This window comes from Monodelphis domestica, chromosome 5 (genome assembly GCF_027887165.1).
Source record: "Monodelphis domestica isolate mMonDom1 chromosome 5, mMonDom1.pri, whole genome shotgun sequence".
Taxonomy (NCBI): domain Eukaryota; kingdom Metazoa; phylum Chordata; class Mammalia; order Didelphimorphia; family Didelphidae; genus Monodelphis; species Monodelphis domestica.
This window is the reverse complement of record NC_077231.1, coordinates 242,570,373-242,590,653: the sequence shown is the minus strand read 5'-3', so window position 1 is coordinate 242,590,653 and position 20,281 is coordinate 242,570,373.

Sequence of the window (20,281 nt, the reverse complement as noted above, 5' to 3'; positions counted from 1 at the left end):
GAACATGAATCATGTAACATGAATTTTTTTTCTTAATTAAGCAATAAAATTAAATAAAAACAAACAAACAAACAAACAAACAAATAAATAAATAAATAAATAAATGTATCAGGACAGGCATTAGTCTTTTGTGGTATGACTTTAGAGATGATTAAAGTCCATTCAATAAATGGTTTCATTGACCTATCATGATTCTTGAAAATTCTTCCTCAATATTCTAAGAGTTAAAGCAATAGATGGTGCTAGGTAGCATAGAAGATGAAGTTCCAATCCTGCAGTCAGGAGTGCCTGTTTCAAATTTGGCCTCACACTTCATAGCTATATGATTATGGGCAAGTCACTTACCTCTGATTGCCCAGTCCTTGCAACATTTTTGTGTCAGAATTGATACAAAGATAAAAGGGAAGATTTTTTTAAGAGCTAAAGTGGTATTTTATCAGATGAATAATACATTAGCTAGTTAGCTAGCTGACATTAGTAAAAATTAGTTGCTATGATTTAAACATTAGGGATATTTTTACACAATAAATGCAGTCTATTGCATGTAATATAAGTTTTGATGGAATAGAACATAACTGGTCACAAGAAATATCAAATGAAGCATTATGCAGAAATGTAATAAGATATGGCAAAATATGTAATTAAAGATAAAGTTGGGAGGTCACGTCGTAAGAGTAAAGGAGAACTGATAAGCAGACCATAGACTCAGCACTAACCTTAATGATTAGTAAAACACTAGGAATGATGCATCTAATATGCTACTTGGATGAACCCCTTATGGTGAACTTCTGGGAAAATATGATAAAAGTTGGCATATTTAACCAACATGAGTTGATTATAAAGTATGACATTTTAGAGAATAATCACATTGATGAGATCACAAATCTATTGGACTAATGGGATAAGTTTTGATGAAATGAAAGTTCAATAGCATGTACTGAATAGGTATTTCCATGGCTGTTCATAGGGTCTAGGCATCAATACATAGAGATGTGGGGTTGGGGACTTAAAGGGCAAAGAAAAGACTTAAAGTTAGCTGATAAAAGCAATGCATATTTAGCAACATTACCAGTGAAAGGAAACATCCTTCATGGCTTGACTAACATAAGAGCTGCTCCTTTGTTTCCCTATCCATTACTTTGCCATTTTGCCTCCAACCCTCCTTCTAGGGTCAAAAAGTTTCTCTAAGTTTTAGAGAAGTGTACCCCACACAGTTCTCATGTATATATCTCCATGTCTATTTTCATTCAGTTTTTATGAGCATACTCTTTCTCTCCAATAAAATGTAAATTCTTTGAAGAAAGGGATTATTTCATTTTTTATCTTTCTGTTTTTATTATGGTTCTTAGCATATAGTAGTTACTTAATGAATATTTTAATTGAATTTAGTTGAATTCACTGGCTTATGTAAAGAAATTTTTGCAGGCCCTGTTTTTTACCACCTTCAAAGGTTACAAAATTATGAAATAATGTCTGAAATTGAGATTAAAAACTCATTTTCATTTTCATAGGTCTGACTTAAAAGAAATTAAGGGATTTTTTTTTATTTTCAAAAGGGGAAAAATGATAACCAAACAATCTCAGAACTTTTTTCTCAATGCTATGAATAGATTGTCTTTACTTTAGAAGACATTTCAAAAAATCATTTATCCAAATGCAGATTGAGTGTACTAACAAGACACTTTCCCTTTCAGGTTAAGTATAAATATTAAAAGGATTACTCAAATAATACCATATTTACTGAACAATGCCTTCATTAAATAAAAGTAATACAAGAAAAACCCTCAAATCCATGAATGGTTTATTATTTCAGGCACAAAGTATGAAAAATATTTGTTTTCTAGCATGCCACCCGATAAAACTAATGTATTTCCCTGAATAATGTTGACATTTTCCCACCATAACATCAGGCATTATATCAGAATAAAGGAAAGAGAAATTGATAAATTATCTTGACTGTAGTCTCATGCAGAAAATATAATCCTATAATGGAGAGAAGAGAAGGGTGTGTTCCAATAGCAATCTTCTCTCTGAGTATCTTGTAGTAATATACCCACTTCTGATCAACCTCTGAATATAATAATTCACACTCATACGAAAAAATTACAAGCAAGCATTATTAGTACCTGAAGGTATCAACTCCTTTATGTCATATTCTACACATTTGTTTATGTTCTTTTTTTCCTATTCTTCCTATTAAATCTTACCCTCTATTGAAAATCCTTTTCATCTCTTTCAAGAGAATCCTTAATGACTTGAATTATCACTGCTTTCCTCTTTTGTAAAAATAGACTCAAACTCTGGACTTCAATTCCCACAAGCCCTTGCTCCACTTCCCCAAAATGCTTTGTAATCTCACACAATTCTCAGGTGGGCCGAGATCGAGAAGGGATTTAACGTGATTGCAAAGGCTTTTGTCGCTCCTTTTGGACTTCCGTTTTGGAGCAGACACAGCTCTTCCATGATGTGAGATTATCTTGTCTAGGCCTCTCTGGCCTAGGCAAGTGTTTCTTATCCTGTATTTTCTTTAATCCTTAATCTTTAATAAACCTCTAAAAAATATAATACTCTTTTCAAAGAGAAACTAATTTCTACCTGCCTCAGTCTCCCTAAATTTTAATCTTTACATTTTCAATTGTTATTGTTATTTGTGCACTTCAGTCATGCCCAGCTCTATGTGACCCAGGTTGAGGTTTTCTTGATGGAGGTCCTAGAGTGGTTTTCATTTCCTTCCTTAGTTCTTTTTACAAATAAAGAAACTGAGAGAAGTAGGGTTAAGTGACTTGTCCAGGGTCATATAGCTAGTAAATATCTGAAGCCAGATTTAAACATACAAAAGCAAGCATTCCTGACTCCAGACATGCTCTATCCACTAAGTAATATTTGTTATATAATGCCTGCATTTAGCACTATACATCTTAACAGTTAATTATACATACATTGTTATTTACTATTGATTATTGTTCATTATTATAAACCATAATATTTTAAAATTAATAGACTTTAAGGATCATCTCCGTTAACTGTGGCATCTAACAGATGAGAAAAGTTAAGCCCAGAGAGATTAAGTTACTTTTCCCATGTTGTGGAGGCAAAATGAATAACAGAAACAGAAATCAAGAGAGAGAATTTTGAATCTGAGGTTCAGGATTCAAATCCTTACTCTATAACATTTTATTTGACTTATTTGACTTTGGGCAAGCCCTTTCTTCTTCCTAGATCTCAGTTTTCTCATTTATGAGAGAAGTTGATTGAACAAAATGACTTCTATTCTTTCTAGCACCCAGGCCATGTTCCTGGGATCAATTATCTGATTCCAAAATCAGTTCCCTTTCCGCTATATCCTACTGCCAGCCATAAGCTGAAGTAAATCAACCCCATAATGCTGCATATGTGCAATCTTCTCTCTATCTAACAAGTTTCTTCAGAGCAGGAACCATGCCCCTCAGTATCTAATACATAAGTAAACACTTAATACTCCAAAATATTTTTTGATTGGTTAAGTAACCATCAGAGGAGATCCCTTAAGATGGCCACAGAGTCAATGATTTTCACACATCCAAATTTAAAATTATCTTGGGGGAAAAAAGAATTGAGTCTAAGTGACTATAGGAGTTGTAAGCCCCAGAACTGATGCAATTTGATTGCTTAGAGACACAACACAGGATGGTTTTTTCTTTTTCTCTTCTTAAACCTTTACCTTCTATTTTAGAATATATACAAGTATTGAGTCTGAGAGGCAGAAGAATGGTAAAGGCTTGGCAATTGGGGTTATGTGATTTACCTAGGCTAATACAACAAGGAAGTGTCTGAGACCAAATTTAAACCCAAGGCCTCTGATTCTAGGCCTGAAACTCTTATCTACTATGCCACCTAGCTGACTCTCTGTATTTGATTTTCAATCTGGAGGTTTTCAAAATGCAAATTTTATAACAATCTTACCTTAGCATAATTTTTGTCACATGTATTTTTCTAAGGAAACATTATAATAATTTTTTTTCTGAGCATACATTAGGAAGACCATTCTATATTTGGTTTCCTATATTTGAAATTATGCCTCAAAGTCTCTTGTTCCTATCCATCTCTAGACCGAAAGTTTTTAACTTGGGGTCTTGGAACATTTTTAAAAAATATATTGAAAACTACATTCCAGTATAGTTTCCTTTATATGGCTATATAATATTTTAAGTATTTTGAACATTCTGAGTATAGATCCCTAGGTTTTTTTTAGATTGGCAAAGGGATCTATATCACACACACACACACACACACACACACACACACACACACATACACACACACATACATGCACCTACACAGATTCACAGGCATTGTGAATCTTAAAATTGCTCAGACTATACCCTAGAAAATTTGGTTAAGCTATTCCCCATTTTCTACAATGTAGGTACTTGGTCAGGAATGTATTGAGAACTTTTAAAATTACTCCACCCTGCTCAGGCAGTGCCTTAGGGGAAGATAAAGTTGTAAACTCCTTACTGAACAATGAAAAGTCCCCAACTCATACTTATAGTGAAGCAAAACCTTAAGCTAGGCCTATTTTTAGATCTAATACAAAAGGGTGCTAAGTACCTATAAAGGTTAAATTAATCACTAAAAGGCCAAGAAACTTACAAAAGGCAAGCTTAACAAAAGAGTTGTGAAGTACTCAGAAGATATAATCTACCCAGAAAATGTGATATCTAAAGAGTGGTGATAACTAAGAATGAGCAGTCCTAGGAAAAAGCATCTACTGTGACTGCTAGACGTGAAAATTTAGGGGAGGTGATGTAAGAGAAAATGTATTTAAAAAGGAAGGGACTTATTGAATTTGAGTTAGTTGGAGTTCACATTCAGGAAGTTTGGAGTTCTCTCTGAATGTAGTTGGAATTTTGGAGTTAGTGTGGAGGAGCTGGCTCTCTGAACTTAGTTGGAGTTTTGCTTGGGACAAAATTTTGTGGTGAGTGGATAAAAGACTAACTAGTCTCTCTTAAGGCTTAGGCCTAGGCCATTTGGCCTAGGCCTTTTCCTACTATTTCCTTTTATTCTGTCTCTCTCACTTTCGTTAATTCCTTCATTTGTATTAATTAAAATCCCCATAAAACCCAGTTGACTTGGGTATTTTCCTATTTGGGAATTTTTCCCATGGCGACCACTTATTTTTTATTTAAATCAAGACACTAAAAATTATCTTTACGGTTTTTGCAATTAACAGTCTTGAAAACCACATTTTTCATGGTCACAGCATACACACACATACACAAAAGAATAAGAACTTTTATGCTCAGTTCCAAGAGAATTATAGTTGGGTATTTATTCATTAACATAAATAAGTTGACACGAGATACTTTCCTTCTCATCAGAGGTGGAAGAAAGTTGTGTATGTCCATTTAATTGTGAAGAAAGACATCAGTGAATTTAAAAAATATAAATTAAGGAAAATTAATTAATAATCAAGAATAAGTCCCAACCCCCAGTCATCAATCACAGGAAAAATTGTAGCTGAAACAAAGTTTGGTTGGTTTGTTATGCTTTCACCCATTCCCTTCTTTCTTGTTTCTTTGACCCTTTTTGACATTCTCAGTTATCCATCATTCTCATGTTGCCCACTGTCTCACCAAGGCTCCCTACTATTGTGCTGTCCTCCTTTAGATCTCCCTTTCTTCAACAATATCTCCTTCTCTAGAACCATACAAAGACTTAGATAGTTTCAGAGCTTTCCCTGTGGTATTTTTAAAGCTTTGGATGAAAAAAAAAAAACAAACAGTTGCCCATGGGAGAATATGGAATAACTATGTACTTTAAAGTAATGAAAATGTTAACACTGAAAAGAATCTTGTGTATTTATCTAAACCAACCTCCTTTGTTTATAAATTTAAAAAAGAGACCTAAAGAATGACTTGATCAGGGTACAGGTAGGTGGCTCAGTGGATAGAGAGATAAGCCTGAATGTAGAAGGTCCTGGATTAAAATCTGGCCCAAGACACTTCCTAGCTATTGACCTTTGGCAAGTCATTTAACCCCCACTGACTATACCTCATCCCTCTTCTTCTTAGAAGAAATAAGAATTGACCAACATCCTAGGACTAGAATTCATAACAAATCCCAAATGATTTAACATGAAAATTAGTGATTTTTCCATTATACTACATAGACTACTTTTAGAGGTTAATCAATGGGCAAAGGAGCAATGCAAGCAATTTTGTCCACAATCTTTTCTTTCTTACATTTACCAACAAACAAAAACTACTAAAAGAAAAGAAAGATTTATGCCTCACATGAATTATCTGTGAAGTGGTTCACTGCCTGCAAAAACATAGGAACCTTTATGAAAGCTGATTAATTGGACGTTTTACAGCTTGTTTACATGTACAGTTACTCAATTTATACAAGTGATTACTAAATTTACATGTACAAATGGATGCAGCTGCAAAGTCTAAGTTTTTTTGGGGGGCAGCATGGGGGACGATAAACTCAAAACTCAAATCAGAAAATGTGTTTAAGTGTAATGCTTGCTATTCTCTCTCTCCAGCAATGGACTCATATCTTCACCTGATCTTCATATTAGGTCATTGAGAAGGTCAGGCATACAAAACAAACTAACAGGGTATGAAATGCATGAAATCCCATTTTACAGTTGAAAACCAAGGAGAAAAACCTATCTTAATCAAGTCTGATCTAATCAAGGCCTAACTCCATTTCTGGTTTACATATGGTACAATGATAAAGAAAGTTAATGCAATCTAACACAGCATTAAGATAGGTTCTTTCAGTTCTTCTACTGTTGGGGAGGTGATAATCTAACTGTTCTCTACTCTGTTCAAAGCTCACCTGGATTATTATATTCCATTCTGGTGTCCATACCATGCTATGAAAAAAGTAGAAAGCATCCAAGGGACATAAGGATCATGGTGAAAGGACTTTAGTTCATACCATATGAGTATGAGCTAAAAGAACCATGGAGGTTTTAGCCTGGAGAAAAGAATATGGAGAAGGAGAAAAAAGAAGTATGAGACAGTCTCTTCAAAAATGGTCCTTCAAATGGAGGAAAGATTATAGTAGAGTGTTATGTTCTCTGATATCTGGGATTCTTTCCTTTCTGTCTTTGTAGCCCTAAGATTCAGCACTGTAACTGGGAAGTAATGGGCACTTAGCAAACATCTGTGTTGATTTGTGTGTGTGTGTGTGTGTGTGTCTGATTATTCTACTTAGCTGCATGGCATACAATTTGGAGCAATGGATTGCATTTTCAGAAAAATAAATTTTAGTTAATGCGAAGAAAAAACTTCCTAACAATTAAAGCCACCCAAAGGTACAATTGACTACCATGGGAGAGAGTGATCTCCACTGAAATGAAGACATATTGACTGACCACTTCTCAGTCATATTGTGGAAGGAGAATTCATATTCAAGAATAGACTTGAATAGAATCCCTCTGAGTTGATTTCTGAGTTAGACAATTTGTAATTCTGAAAGATAAGATTCAGTTCATCTGTGTAACTTTTTATTTATGAGCCAAATATTTACAATATCTTTAAGACTATCCACCAGACTCCATAGAAAACATAAATTTGCCTCTTGAATACATAGCACTATCAATCATGGGGAAAAGGCCTCAATTTCATTTAGTAGAATTGTGACAAGGAAATCACTTTAAAAGACTGATATATATTAATTTAAGGTCGCCATGGAATTCAGCTATGTAATTCCTAAATGAAAACTTAAGTCAGCAGTCAATCTTTTATGGAGTTTAATTACAACAGGAGGAAGAAAGGAATTAGAGAGAGAGAGAGAGAAAAGGGAGAGAAGGGAATAGGGCTTAAATACCCCTTCTGTTTAGGCTGGGCCAAAAGGCCCAAGCCCTTAGATAGCTGGGGCAAAGAAAAGAGCTCAGTCCCTATTACTCATGTGACCAAAATGGAGAAACAGTTTCAAAGGCCCCACCTTCAGCTTCCTTCAGAGCAAGCTTCTCAGAGCACACCGCAACCATTCCGGCAAACTCCTCCCCCCTCTCCCAGTCTTCAGACCCCCCTATCCTTAAGGAAACCATCCAAGTTCCCTCCCCTCAGTCCTCACATCTACCAATCACGTGTCCATCAATTTCCCTGTGCCAATGGAGGCTCTAGCTTAACCCAGGACCACCCATAGGTCTGGCTTTGCACATGTCTGTTGTAGGTCATATTTTCAAATAATTAAATCTTTGATCCTTTGCTACAGCCCTTTCTAAATCCTGTTAACCTGAGTAGGGTAGAGATTGGAATAATTAAATTTTGATCTAGGCTGTAGCCCTTACTCAATCCTGTTAGGACTGAATAGGGTGGAGATTGGTTCCAAGTATCTCCATTGTATCAATTCTAAAATCAATCATGACTCAAAGAAATTCCTGTTCTATGCTTAAGCATAGGTCAAAGTCCTTACCATTCTTCAGCAAAAGGTTTCTGTCCTAAAGTAATCTTAAGAAGGTAGGAGGGGGAAACTCTCATGCCAATGGGGTTCACATTCCAATAGCCAAGACCCACTATCAATAGGGAATTTTTCAAGTATGAAATTTCCCAATGGTGAAATTTCCAACATTTATAAGTCTAAGAAATTTTGAGGTTTACAGAATGAAGTCTGTTCTATTTTCAGATTCACATTCAGCAGTGATCCTGCTTCAGACTAGTGTCTTAGTAGTTTAGGTTAAATTTTGGGGAAAAAAAATTTGACACTCAGTAGTCATTCAAAAAATAACAAAATGTTGTTTATTTATTAGAGCAAAAGAGAGATATTTAAAAATGACAGTCATTGAGGACTTATTCCACTGAGTGACAGTCCCTTGCCCTCGTTTTCCACTGAGGTCTGCCAGGAAAGTAGCAAAGAGGTCTTGAAGCCTTATGTGGCTTTTGGGTGAGTCAGAAGTAAAATCAGCCCCCTGACCCTTAAATAACCAAAACCAAGCAGCTTTCAAAGATGGGCAATACAGTTTAAGGAAAAAATTAATCTCACTATTATGAGGGTAAGTGGTTAGTATTTTCGTATCTATGGCACTACTCAACTGGTAATAAGTGAAATAATGAGTCAGCTTTCTTTTTATAACAATTTACCTGGTTCTAACAAACTGGATCTGGCTATATGGTAGAAAACATAGTCAATGATTTTGTTTCATTTTGTTTTTGTTTCATTTTTACTCAAGTTCCCTAATACAAAAATATTTTAATTGTATCTAGAAACCCTTTGTTTTAATTAGATTAGTCTTATCTCATAAATAAGTTTTAAAAAATTTATTTTAGTCACTATTTCTCTTTTTTTAATTATATCAATGAATATATATGTATATGAATACAGATATATACATATAGCCAATTCTTAATATATTATACACCCTTCATCTCCATGGAGGTTCTCTAATAAGGAAAACAAACAAAGAATCTAAAAAAATTCAAATATGACCAACTGACAAATTCTATTTGAATGTATGCAGTTAAAGTTACCCAAAACATACCAAAAGGAAGGAAATATTTCTTAATAAGTTCTTGGTGTCTAATATCCACTAAAATCCAACACCCATCTCATAAACTCATGATGGTGAACCTATGGCATGTGTGCCAAAAATGGCATACAGGACCTTCTCTGTGGACACTCCTGCAGTTGCCTACCAGAGTTTATTACTAGAAATACAGAAGGATTCAGGGTGGAATTGTTTCCCTCCCCCTCTCCATGCACCTGAGGACATTTCTCATTTCACCTGCCCCTCAGCCCAGCAGCCCAATGGGAATGCTTCCTCCCTCCCATGTCTGGGGTAAGGTGTTAGGGGAATGAAGAGTAAGATATGCGGGGTAAGGGGTTCATATGCTGCATGAGGATATTGTGCAAAAAGAAGCCTATTGAGCCTGTGGCAAAGGTGATACCCATGGTGGGGTTGGAGAGGAGCTAGGTTTGAAGGGAGCATTGCTCACAGCATGGCACATAGCAGAGGGGAGAAGAGCTGCAGGAGAGCAGAGCCCTCAGCCCACTCTCTTCCCCTTCTCTATATGAGCCTCTCAACATCTGACCCACTGCTGAGCAGCCAAATATGAGTGCTTCCTCCCTTTTCTATCTGGTGTAAAAGGGGGTTAGCAGGTGAGATGGAGTGGGGATGGGCCTGGCACTCCATCTCTTAAAGGTTTGCCATCACTATCATAAACTAATTCATCCTTTGTGGCACTGGATAGGTATAGCAATAGCAGGTTTGTGTTCTTAAGAGTTTTTTATTTCTTTTAATTTTAATGTTATTTAATGGTGTTACTATTTTTAATCTTCAAGAAGAATTCATCAGGTGGCTTTGAGGAAGTATCTTTATACAGACCTAATTACCTATTGTCAGATCTTTAAAAGAATTAAAGATTTTTAAATCATTCACAAATATTTGTAAATTTTTATATTTTAAACCATAGCCATACCAAGGAAGAGTGAATAGTTGAAGGCTACAAAAATATAAACCTAAAAAATTAAATAATCCTTCAACTTCAGTTATTTCTAGGCATTTTATTTTCATTAAAGTATATCAGAAAGAAGTGAGGTGATAATTAGACTGTCTTCAACCCATAGAAAATAAGCAATAAATTTCAACTTTGTTTGAGGTGTTTCCACAGAACCCCAACTGTCCTTAGGAGAGTTGGTACCAGTGATTTGTTCCTCCAAGGCAATGTTGAGGTTTTCTTTTATTGTTTCCTCTGATTTATAAATTACCCATGAAATTTTTAGCCAAGAAACCCTATTACTTGGCCCATAGCATCTCATGGGTTTTAGGTTCCCCTCTGGTGAAAAGCACATTTTATTTTCTGAAACTCAGCATAAATGCCTACAATTTAGGCTGTATAGAGACAAAGAAACTTGATTCAGTTAAGACATTCTGGTGGGGGTTTTTTTGGTTGTTTTCAAATCACAAGTCTGGATAATAATGAAGTAAATTATATCATATTAATGCCAGGAAAAGAAGCCATGAAGCATATTAGAGGGCCAGCTTTGGAGTTAATTCTAGGAGAACCTAGAATCCAGAACTGCTTCTTACAAATATTGACTCTGTGAATGTGGGCAAGACAAATATAATCTCCCATGTTTTTTCATTCAACTCTCTAGTTTCCAAATGAGTTGTCTCTCTGCATCATTGCAGGGAATGTCCATACTGAGAAAACAGAGAATACAAGTTCATAGTAGCAAAAAATGTGGAACATTTATCATAGCAGAAAATTATTAATGTATCTCCTCTAGTAAAAAAAAAGAAATGCTTGATAAATTTCACTGTTTTAAAAAGACATGTAAAAGACATCTCTAGCTTATCTTCATTAGATATAATGCATGCTGATAGTTTAAGATAGATATTACTTAACATTTTAATGAAAGTTCCATTTATTTCTATGTTTCTGTTGTTTTTAACAAGAATGGGTGTTGCATTTTGTCAAAAGCTTTTTCAATATCTATTGAGATAATGATTTTTGTTGCTTTTACTTTTTATACGGTCAATTATGCTTATAATTTTCCAATCAGTCCTGTATTACTGGAACAAAGCATATATGGTCATAGGGTAAGATCTTTATGATATATAGTTGCCATCTCCTTACTAGCATTTTATTTAGATTTTTGCCTTAATATCCATTAGAGGAATTGATCTATTGTTTTCTTTCTCTGTTTTTTTTTCTTCCTGATTTAAGTAATAGCACAATATTTGTGTTGTAATAGAAAGATTCCTCTTTATTTTTCCAAATTTTTATATAGTATTTGAATTTGCATTTTATATATTTTGTGCAAATTGTAATTTGAATTAATTTTTCTTTAAATGTTTGATAAAATTCACTTATGAATTCATGTAGTCCTGGGAATTTTTTTCCTCAGAAACCTCATTTATGGCTTTTCTAATGTTTTTCTAAGATGAGGTTAAGTATTCTACTTTTTCTTCCATTATTCTGGATAATTGATAATTTTGCATATGTTTGTCCATTTCACTTTGAGTGTTAGATGTATTGGCATATAATTGGGCAAAATGCCACTTAATAATTGGTTTAATTTCTTCTTCACTGGTAGTGAATTCACCCTTTATATTTTTTATATTGGTACTTTGGTTTCCTTCTTTCCTTTTTTAAATGAAATTAATTTGTGATTTATTGACATTTTCTCAAAATGAATTCCTACTTTTATGAATTAGTTCAATTATTTCTTTCAGTTTTATTAATCTCCCCTTCAATTTCCAGAATTTCCCATTTGAGAGTTAAATCGAGGATTTTAAACTTGTTCTTTTACTAGTTGTCTTTTAATTGCATTGTTCTGCTCTGTATTTTGTTGATATAAGTGTTTAGTGATATAAAATTTCCCCTAAGTTATTCTTTTGCTGCTTCCCATAAATTCTGATTTGTTGACTTAGTATTGTCATTTTCCTTAATGAAACTGATTGTTTCTTTGATTGGTTCTCTAATCTACTCAATATGTAGGAATAAATTGTGTAATTTCCAATTAACTTTTCATCTGTTTCATTGGCTCTTTATTAGATGTAATTTTTGTTGAATTAAGAGTTTTTAAATATATACTTAATATTTCTGCTCTTCTACATCTGGTTGTGAGGTTTTTATGCCCTAATACAGAATAATTTTTGCATAAGTGACAAATACCATTGAGAAAAAGACATGTTCCTTTTAGTCACATGATTTTTTTTCCCTGGAGGTCTTATCATATATGTCTTTTAAAATTATTTTTCTTCTCTTTAACTTCTTTTCCTCTCTTTCATTTCTTTCTTTTTGATTTTATGACTAAATTTATCTAGTTCTGGAAGAAGAAATTTGAAGTTGCCTTCTAGAATATTTTTACTATTGTCTCCTATTATTTATCTAATTTTTCCTTCAGGAATTTCGATGCTCTGTCATCTGGTACATATATGTTTAGTAATGATATTACTTCATTGTCTTTGATACTTTTGTCAAATTATAGTTAGTCTATTTTTAATTAGATTTTTTTTCTTTGTTGGAGATCATGGTTGCTACCTTTGCTTTTTTTTAACTTCAACAGAATTATAATAGATTCCACTCAGCTCTTTATTTTTACTGTGTATGTTTGTGTGTGTGTGCATGTGCTTCAATATACTGTTGGATTCAGATTTTTAGTCTGTTCTGCTATTCATTTCGTTTTATTTTCCTCTTTCCTATTTTCCCATGTTTTTTCCATTTCTCTCTCTCCTTTTTTACCATGTTCCTCTTCAAATATTCATATGCTTCTCACCAATATTGCCCTTAATTTGTTCTCCCTTATGTCTGTCTTCTCCCTTTTACCGATACTAAGGATCAAGTGTTGCCTACCACCATCCTCATCCATTCTGTTGTAAAAATTCTTCTTTCCACACCTCTTTTTTGTGAGAGTATTTCCCCTCTTCATCCTCTCCCTTCTAGTGTACCCCTCATTCTCACATCATCATATTTTAAAAATTATCTCACCATAGTCAACTCAAATTCATGCTTCTATCTATGCATACTATTTCTTACTAACCTAATAATGATAATGTTCTTATATATTAAACTTTCCTCTTCACATATAAGAATATAAACAGTTTAACCTTATTGAAATTGTTAAGATTTGTCTTTCTAGTTTACCTTTTTATGTTTCTTGAATCTTTTATTTAAAAATCAAATATTCTGTCCCAGACTTTTCATCAGGTATGCTTGTTAGTCCTCTATTCCTTTAAATTCCCATCCCCTCTTCTCCACTGCCTGCAAAGATTTATATTCAATTTTACTGTGTATGTTATCCTTGGTTGTAATCAAGCTCTTCTACTTTCTAGAACATTATATCCCAAACTTTCAGATCTTTTCATGTAGAAACTCCTAAATCTTATGTTATCTTGGACATAACTCCAAGAAGATATGATCTAAGGAGAGATGTCACTGTTCTCTTGACCTGTATTCTGGTCTTTACCAAGGAAGGGTACCTTTATTATGTGGTATTAAAGTAAGGGTTCCTTTTATTCCTGAAACTGTGAGCCCTGCCATCCTGCAGCCACAAGCAATAGTGATTCTTTCTGTCTTGAAAATGAAAATAGAACCCATACTTCTTTGTGAGCAACCACAAGCATTCTTCTTAGCACTGCAATTGTAACTGTGGCTTCTGTTCCTCTTTAGATATAAGTGCTCTAGCTCCTTTTGGCCCTGGAATTGTGATTCAATTTCCAGCTCCCTCATGGCCACAAAATCTACTTCTCCTTTTTATCTTAGGTCAAGGGCCCCTGCTCTCTTATGAAAAACCACATGTGCTCTTCTCTTCCCTCCAACTGGAACTAATTCCCCTGTTTTTCTGAGGCCACAAGAGCTAATGGTATTCTTTGCCTAGTAACTACAGTCTAGAACTGCATATGTGTTATGCAACAAGATACTCAGTCAATACCAATAAAGGTTAAATATACTAAAAAATTAATGACTAACATATAACTAAACAGAATACTAGTAAAAGGAGCTATTCTAACTTTTATGGTTAATTGATGGTTAAGAATTTTTTTTAATTCAGCTCTTTACATGCAAGAATTAAGGGGAAGAAATCAGTATATATTCTCTCCCACACTCCTCCCCTATGAAAAAAAATATTCCAGAGCAAGATTCCACAAATTAGTAAAAAGAACACTGAGTTGAATATTAGGAAACTCAGATGCTAGTTCTTTCCAAGCTACAATTTGTTTAAATCTTTCTTGTGCTCCTTATTTCTCAGTTATAAAATATGAAGATTGTGCTACAGGGTTTCTAAGACTGATTCCAGCTGCAAAATGTCATTATATTTTAAATACAGTCCATTGAAGAAAATTAAAATGTTAATCGATGATTGAAGATTTGTATAAGATCTAAGGACCATCTTTTTGAACATGAAATTTTCATCATATTGTACTTTTGATTTAGGATATATAGGGAATTAAGCTGAATGTGTGCTTAACCCAAAATATCTTAAAATATATTTTGAAATAAATTCTAGATATCCACATTATATACATGTATATATATTTGCAATTTATATATTTTTAAAAAATTAATTGTTTGAAATATATAATTAACTAGAAGTTCAGATATATAGATTTTGGTTAATGTATCTCTGGCTTTCATGGGACTCTGAGTTTTTATTCTACATGAAACTTTATTTAAAATCAAATTAAAATTTACTTTGAAACAAAAATAAAAATAAATCAAGATAATGGGCTGATATTACAATCTGCTAAGCAAAGGTCTGTATGCATTTATTAATAACTGACCATTTTAAACACTTTGCACAGTGATGAGAATAGGAATGCAATTAATAGAATAATTCCTACAAGCAAGGAGTTTATATTCAAACTAAAGAGGCAAATGAGAACATATTTAAGTATACACAGAATAAATACAAAGAGAATAAATGAATACAAATTAAAAATAATTAAATGCAAGGTTGTTAGGGAGAGAAGTTGGAAAGATGAAGAAAGAGATGGAAGGAAGGAAGGAAGGAAGGAAGGAAGTGATTTCACTTCTTTAGAATTAAATGATTTATCCTAGATTACATAGCTATAATAGTTGGATTTTGACTTCAAGTCCCCTGACTCAAGATTCAGAGTTTTGTCATGTCATCCCACTTTTCATAAATCACTAAAGTACATGAGGATTGTTTCTTTAAGTTATGCATTCTTGGCAATCAGGTTTTAAAGCAAAGCATCTTATATGAGAACAATATTAGTCATGAATTTAATCTGTCAGCATCATCATTAAAAACTCTCAAATAAGTAGGAAAATATGCAACAGGAAATCAAAGTGTTTCTAAGTAAGAAGTGGATCATCAAGGGTAATGAAGGATGAAAGTGCCCAAAGTGACATTTGTCTATATATGGTCACCTTAATTGAATGGAATATGAACTTAGAAGGGATCTTAAAAGTCCACTCATAAAACTCTTTCATCTTGTATATATGGAAAGGGAAATGACATTCCCAGAGTCACACAGGAATACTCTTCAGGAACATGATTTGAACTTAATTAAATCTTCCAACTATAAATCCAATGCAATTTCTCTATACCAAATTGCCTCTAAAGACCTGTCTTTGAATTCTTCCTCTCACCTAAACAAGCAGAGTAATGGGTAAGTCCTTTCATCTCTCAAACCAGTTTTTACATCTATAAAATAATCATAAAATACCTGCAATAGCCTTTGCCCAGGATTTTTATGAAAAAAGCACTTCAGCACTCTGAACTGTCTTGCTTCTCTGCTGCTGAAAGCAACTGAATGTATATTTAATCCTTCCTCCAGACTTTGGGATCATCAGAGACATGTTGGAATCAGGGACTCTTTCTACTTCCAGTTTCTTACACTGTTATAGGCACTTGATAGGTTGTTAATAAATGGATGTTAATTAGTTAGGTAATTACTCAAGAATAATTCTTGATTGGTTACTTAATCATATCAAAATGACAGAAGGAAAGCTAATTCTCATGCTGCCATAGAGTTTAGTCAGAGGCCATCACTCACTGTTGGTGTTACTTTGCATTTATATAGATTTATATATGTGTGTGTGTTACAAACCTTGTGAGGGTAGCCAACGGGTTGTCTCCAACCCCTGGTGAACTAGGGTTTTGCTCACCCAGCATGTGAAGTCTATTTCGGCTGAACAGGCGGAAGAAACCAACGAGAAGGTTCAAAGGCTGAGATGGTGATACAGCAAAGCACTCTGGAGTGCTTAGGGTGTGTTGGAGCACAAAGGACAACATGGCCACCCAATGCAGCTGAGGAAATCTCCATGTGTAATGATTTTTCATGCCACTGGACCCAGGCTTCCAATGCCCAGAGAGTGGGACTATCTCTGTGCAATGACTTTTCCACTTAAATCTCTTTCACACACAAGTGTCTTTGTGCACACATGCACAAAGACAATCATCATTCTTGGCTTCCCAGAGACTACTACTACATATTTGTGCATATATGCTTATATATACAAATAAATACACACTCACATGCATCTACAAATACAAACATATTATACTATGTACAGACAAGCTAATATTTATGTGTAAATGTTAGCTTGTCTGTACATAGTTTTTTTGGTTGTAGAGAAAGCCCATATATCAGGGGGAAAGTTCTGTTCATGCCTTCACATCAGAAACTTCCTCTGCAAGGAGAAAACTTCTTGTCAGTTTTCACTGATTTCTCCATCTATAGCACAATTTCAAATATTGAGGGATAGACCACCCCTCACATAACACACATCCTTTAGAAACAATGGTACCAATTAAGGTCCTGAGGCTTACATTTGCAAATGTAACAGGGCCAAACTGTTTGGAAACCATCCATTAAATCAGACATTAAGCGGCTAGAATCCTTTTTTTTTCTGTATTGCCTGCAATAAAGTACATTCAAAGCACTTCATATTTCATTAAAATTATCAGGAAAATGATTTGCATCAAATGTTATTTCTGCTCTTAATAAAAAGGGCCTTCAAAATGAATAACGGAACATTTTTCTCCCTTTCCTTTTCTACAGTTTTTATTCTGACAATCTTCCGCCAGGGATGGAAATGACCCAGAAATTGAGTTATGAAGGTCATTCACTCAAAACTGTGGATTTTTTTATATTTCTACAAATACATTACAAATTCTCTGCTGGATAAAAGAAAAAAATCAGTTCCTGGCAAATTTTAAGCCCAGCCATGAAGTTTGATACTTTCTCATATTGTTTACAGCATTTTCTACTGCCTTTGAAGTGCAATTTAGAAAGCCTGGGTGTATTTAGTTGATTCCTCTATAGAAAGCCTATTAAGGCTATCCCAGAAGCTCTGTTGAAATTGTCATGTTTGAATGTTTTCAAAAAGCTCTTTGGAGAAGAGGAAGCTGTGACAATTAGATTATTTTAATATGATGCAGTCAGTTCGTTTATTGTAAGAAGCTCTGTGAAACCAAGACATTGAAAATCATAAATGTCACTTAAAGGAAAAATAATTCTGGAGCAATCTCAGTTCAGCCCACCACAACTATCCCACCACATCCTCCATTAGAACTTCCTCTCAATATGTATGATTAACTAAATTATAATCCCCTTTCTCATTCATTTTGGTGGTGGGATTGTCCCATTGGAAACTATGTCAATAGGAGAAGCTCTCTTCCAAGCACTTTCTTTTGCTTTACATTTTTCATCTGGATTCGTGATTAGCAACCTTCCTTCTTTAGGCAAGTATAGGAAGGAAGGTATGGATGAAGTTGCCTGAGCTGTAAAAAGTCATCCCCAGGTCATTATAAGATATCATGGAATAGAAAGTGTATGTGGAATAGGAGAAAGAGTAATAGAAAGAATTAATATTTCTGTAACCATGGAAATGTGACAGCCTATTAGTACATCCTTAATCCCATCATATGTCAAATGAGGGGGTTGGGTTAATGATCTCCAAGTTCCCTTAACTCTATAATCTATCAGACTGCATGAATTTTGACTAGCTATATCTCATCCTCATAATACCCACCCTCCTAATATCTACCTCCTGATTTTCCTAGTTTCCTTTTTTTATTATTACATTTTAACAATTTATCTGTCATTTTACAGTTCAGGTTCTTTCCTTCTCTACTCCCCCCAGATTGTAAGTAGTCTGTTATATGTAATACCAAAGTTGTCATGACGTACATATTTCCATATCCCTCCTGTTATGAAAGCAGACAACTATTACACATAAGAGAGAAAAAAAAACTGATGAAGAAAATAAAGTAGAAAATAGAATGCTTTGATCTGTAATCAGACTCCAACAATTTCTTCTTTCACCGTGGATAGCACTTTCTAAAAATCCTTATCTTCTGTCTTAAACTCTTATCTTCTGTCTTCTGTGGATTGGTTCCAAGGCAGAAGAGTGGTAAGAGCTAGAAAATGAAGGTTAAATGATTTGCCTAGCATCACACAGCTAAGAAATGTCTGTGGCCACATTTGAACCCAGAACTTCACATATCTTAAGTCCGGTTCTCAATAGATAGCATCTCCCATAATGAGTCCTATGGGCTTATCTTGGAATCTTGCATTGCTGATAATGATTTAGTCCTTTATAGTTGATCATATTATATTTCAATTACTATATGATGTTCCCCCAGTTCTACTTATTTACCTTTTCATCAGCTCATCTAAACATTTCCAGATTTTTCTGAATTTATCCCACTCATTTTTTATGGTATATTAGTCTTCCATTACAACTTTATACCTGAACTTGTCCAGCCATTCCCCAGTTACAGACATCCCCTCATTTTTCAATCCTTTGCCAATTCAAAAAGAAATCTGAGGAATGAACAAATTTTAAATCCTATAGCTTCCTTTAAGTCCAACTAAAATTCCACCTACTATTTTTTCTGACCCTCTTAATACTATGATCTTCCATTTAGCTTTAAGATTAGAGTTGATCATGCATAGTAAGAGGAAGCTTCTACTTGGGCATGTGGTGGGATGGTTGTGGAAACCTCCACTAAGTTTGTTTCAGAATTATATTTTCTTAATTGATATTTGTGATTATTTGTGTCAGCAGTTTCTATGAAATTTACCTTTATTAAATGAAGCTCAAGGACTGTCTTTTACCTTTCTTAGTATGCCTATGGTTTAGCACAGTGCCTGTAATAAAGAAAGTTCTTAATGCTTACTGAATGACTGATTTTAATGTAATAAATGGGAAGGGAGAGAAAAAAATAAGCATTTATATAGCATATATTACATACTAAGTGTTTCCCCTTTATAACAACCTAGAGAGGTAGGTATTATATTATTCCCATTTTAGAGTCAAAGAAACTGAGGCAAATAGAATTTAAGTGACTTGGTCAGTATCACAAATTTAATAAGTGTCTAAGGTCACATTTGAACTCAGGTCTTTCTAACTCCAGCCCAAGTGTTCAATCCACTTTCCCACCAACCACTTCAGAGCATCACATCCCCATGAGTTGCCCTACTACCAAGACAAAAAATAATGTAGGGAGATATCTGTACCCCTAAAATTCTACCTAGAATATATCTGCTGGTTCCTTCCTTCATTCCACACCCTGACTTTACCCCTCCTTAACTGCTGGAAAGATTTTAATCGTTATATATTTTAGGGTAAAGAAGATAGACATACAGTATTTAAAGTTGATTACAGCCAAAAGTTTAGTGTATGTGTTTGCTGAGCTGTTGGAAATGTGTCAGAATGACTTAGCTGTTCACAGGACTCAATACCAATACCTTTTATGTTTCTGTTGTATTTGCTCCTTATTATCTTTATTACTTATGTTATGTTTAAAGATGCTTCAATAAGTATTTTTCTTATTTGATTTAAACACTCATTTGCATTTCTTA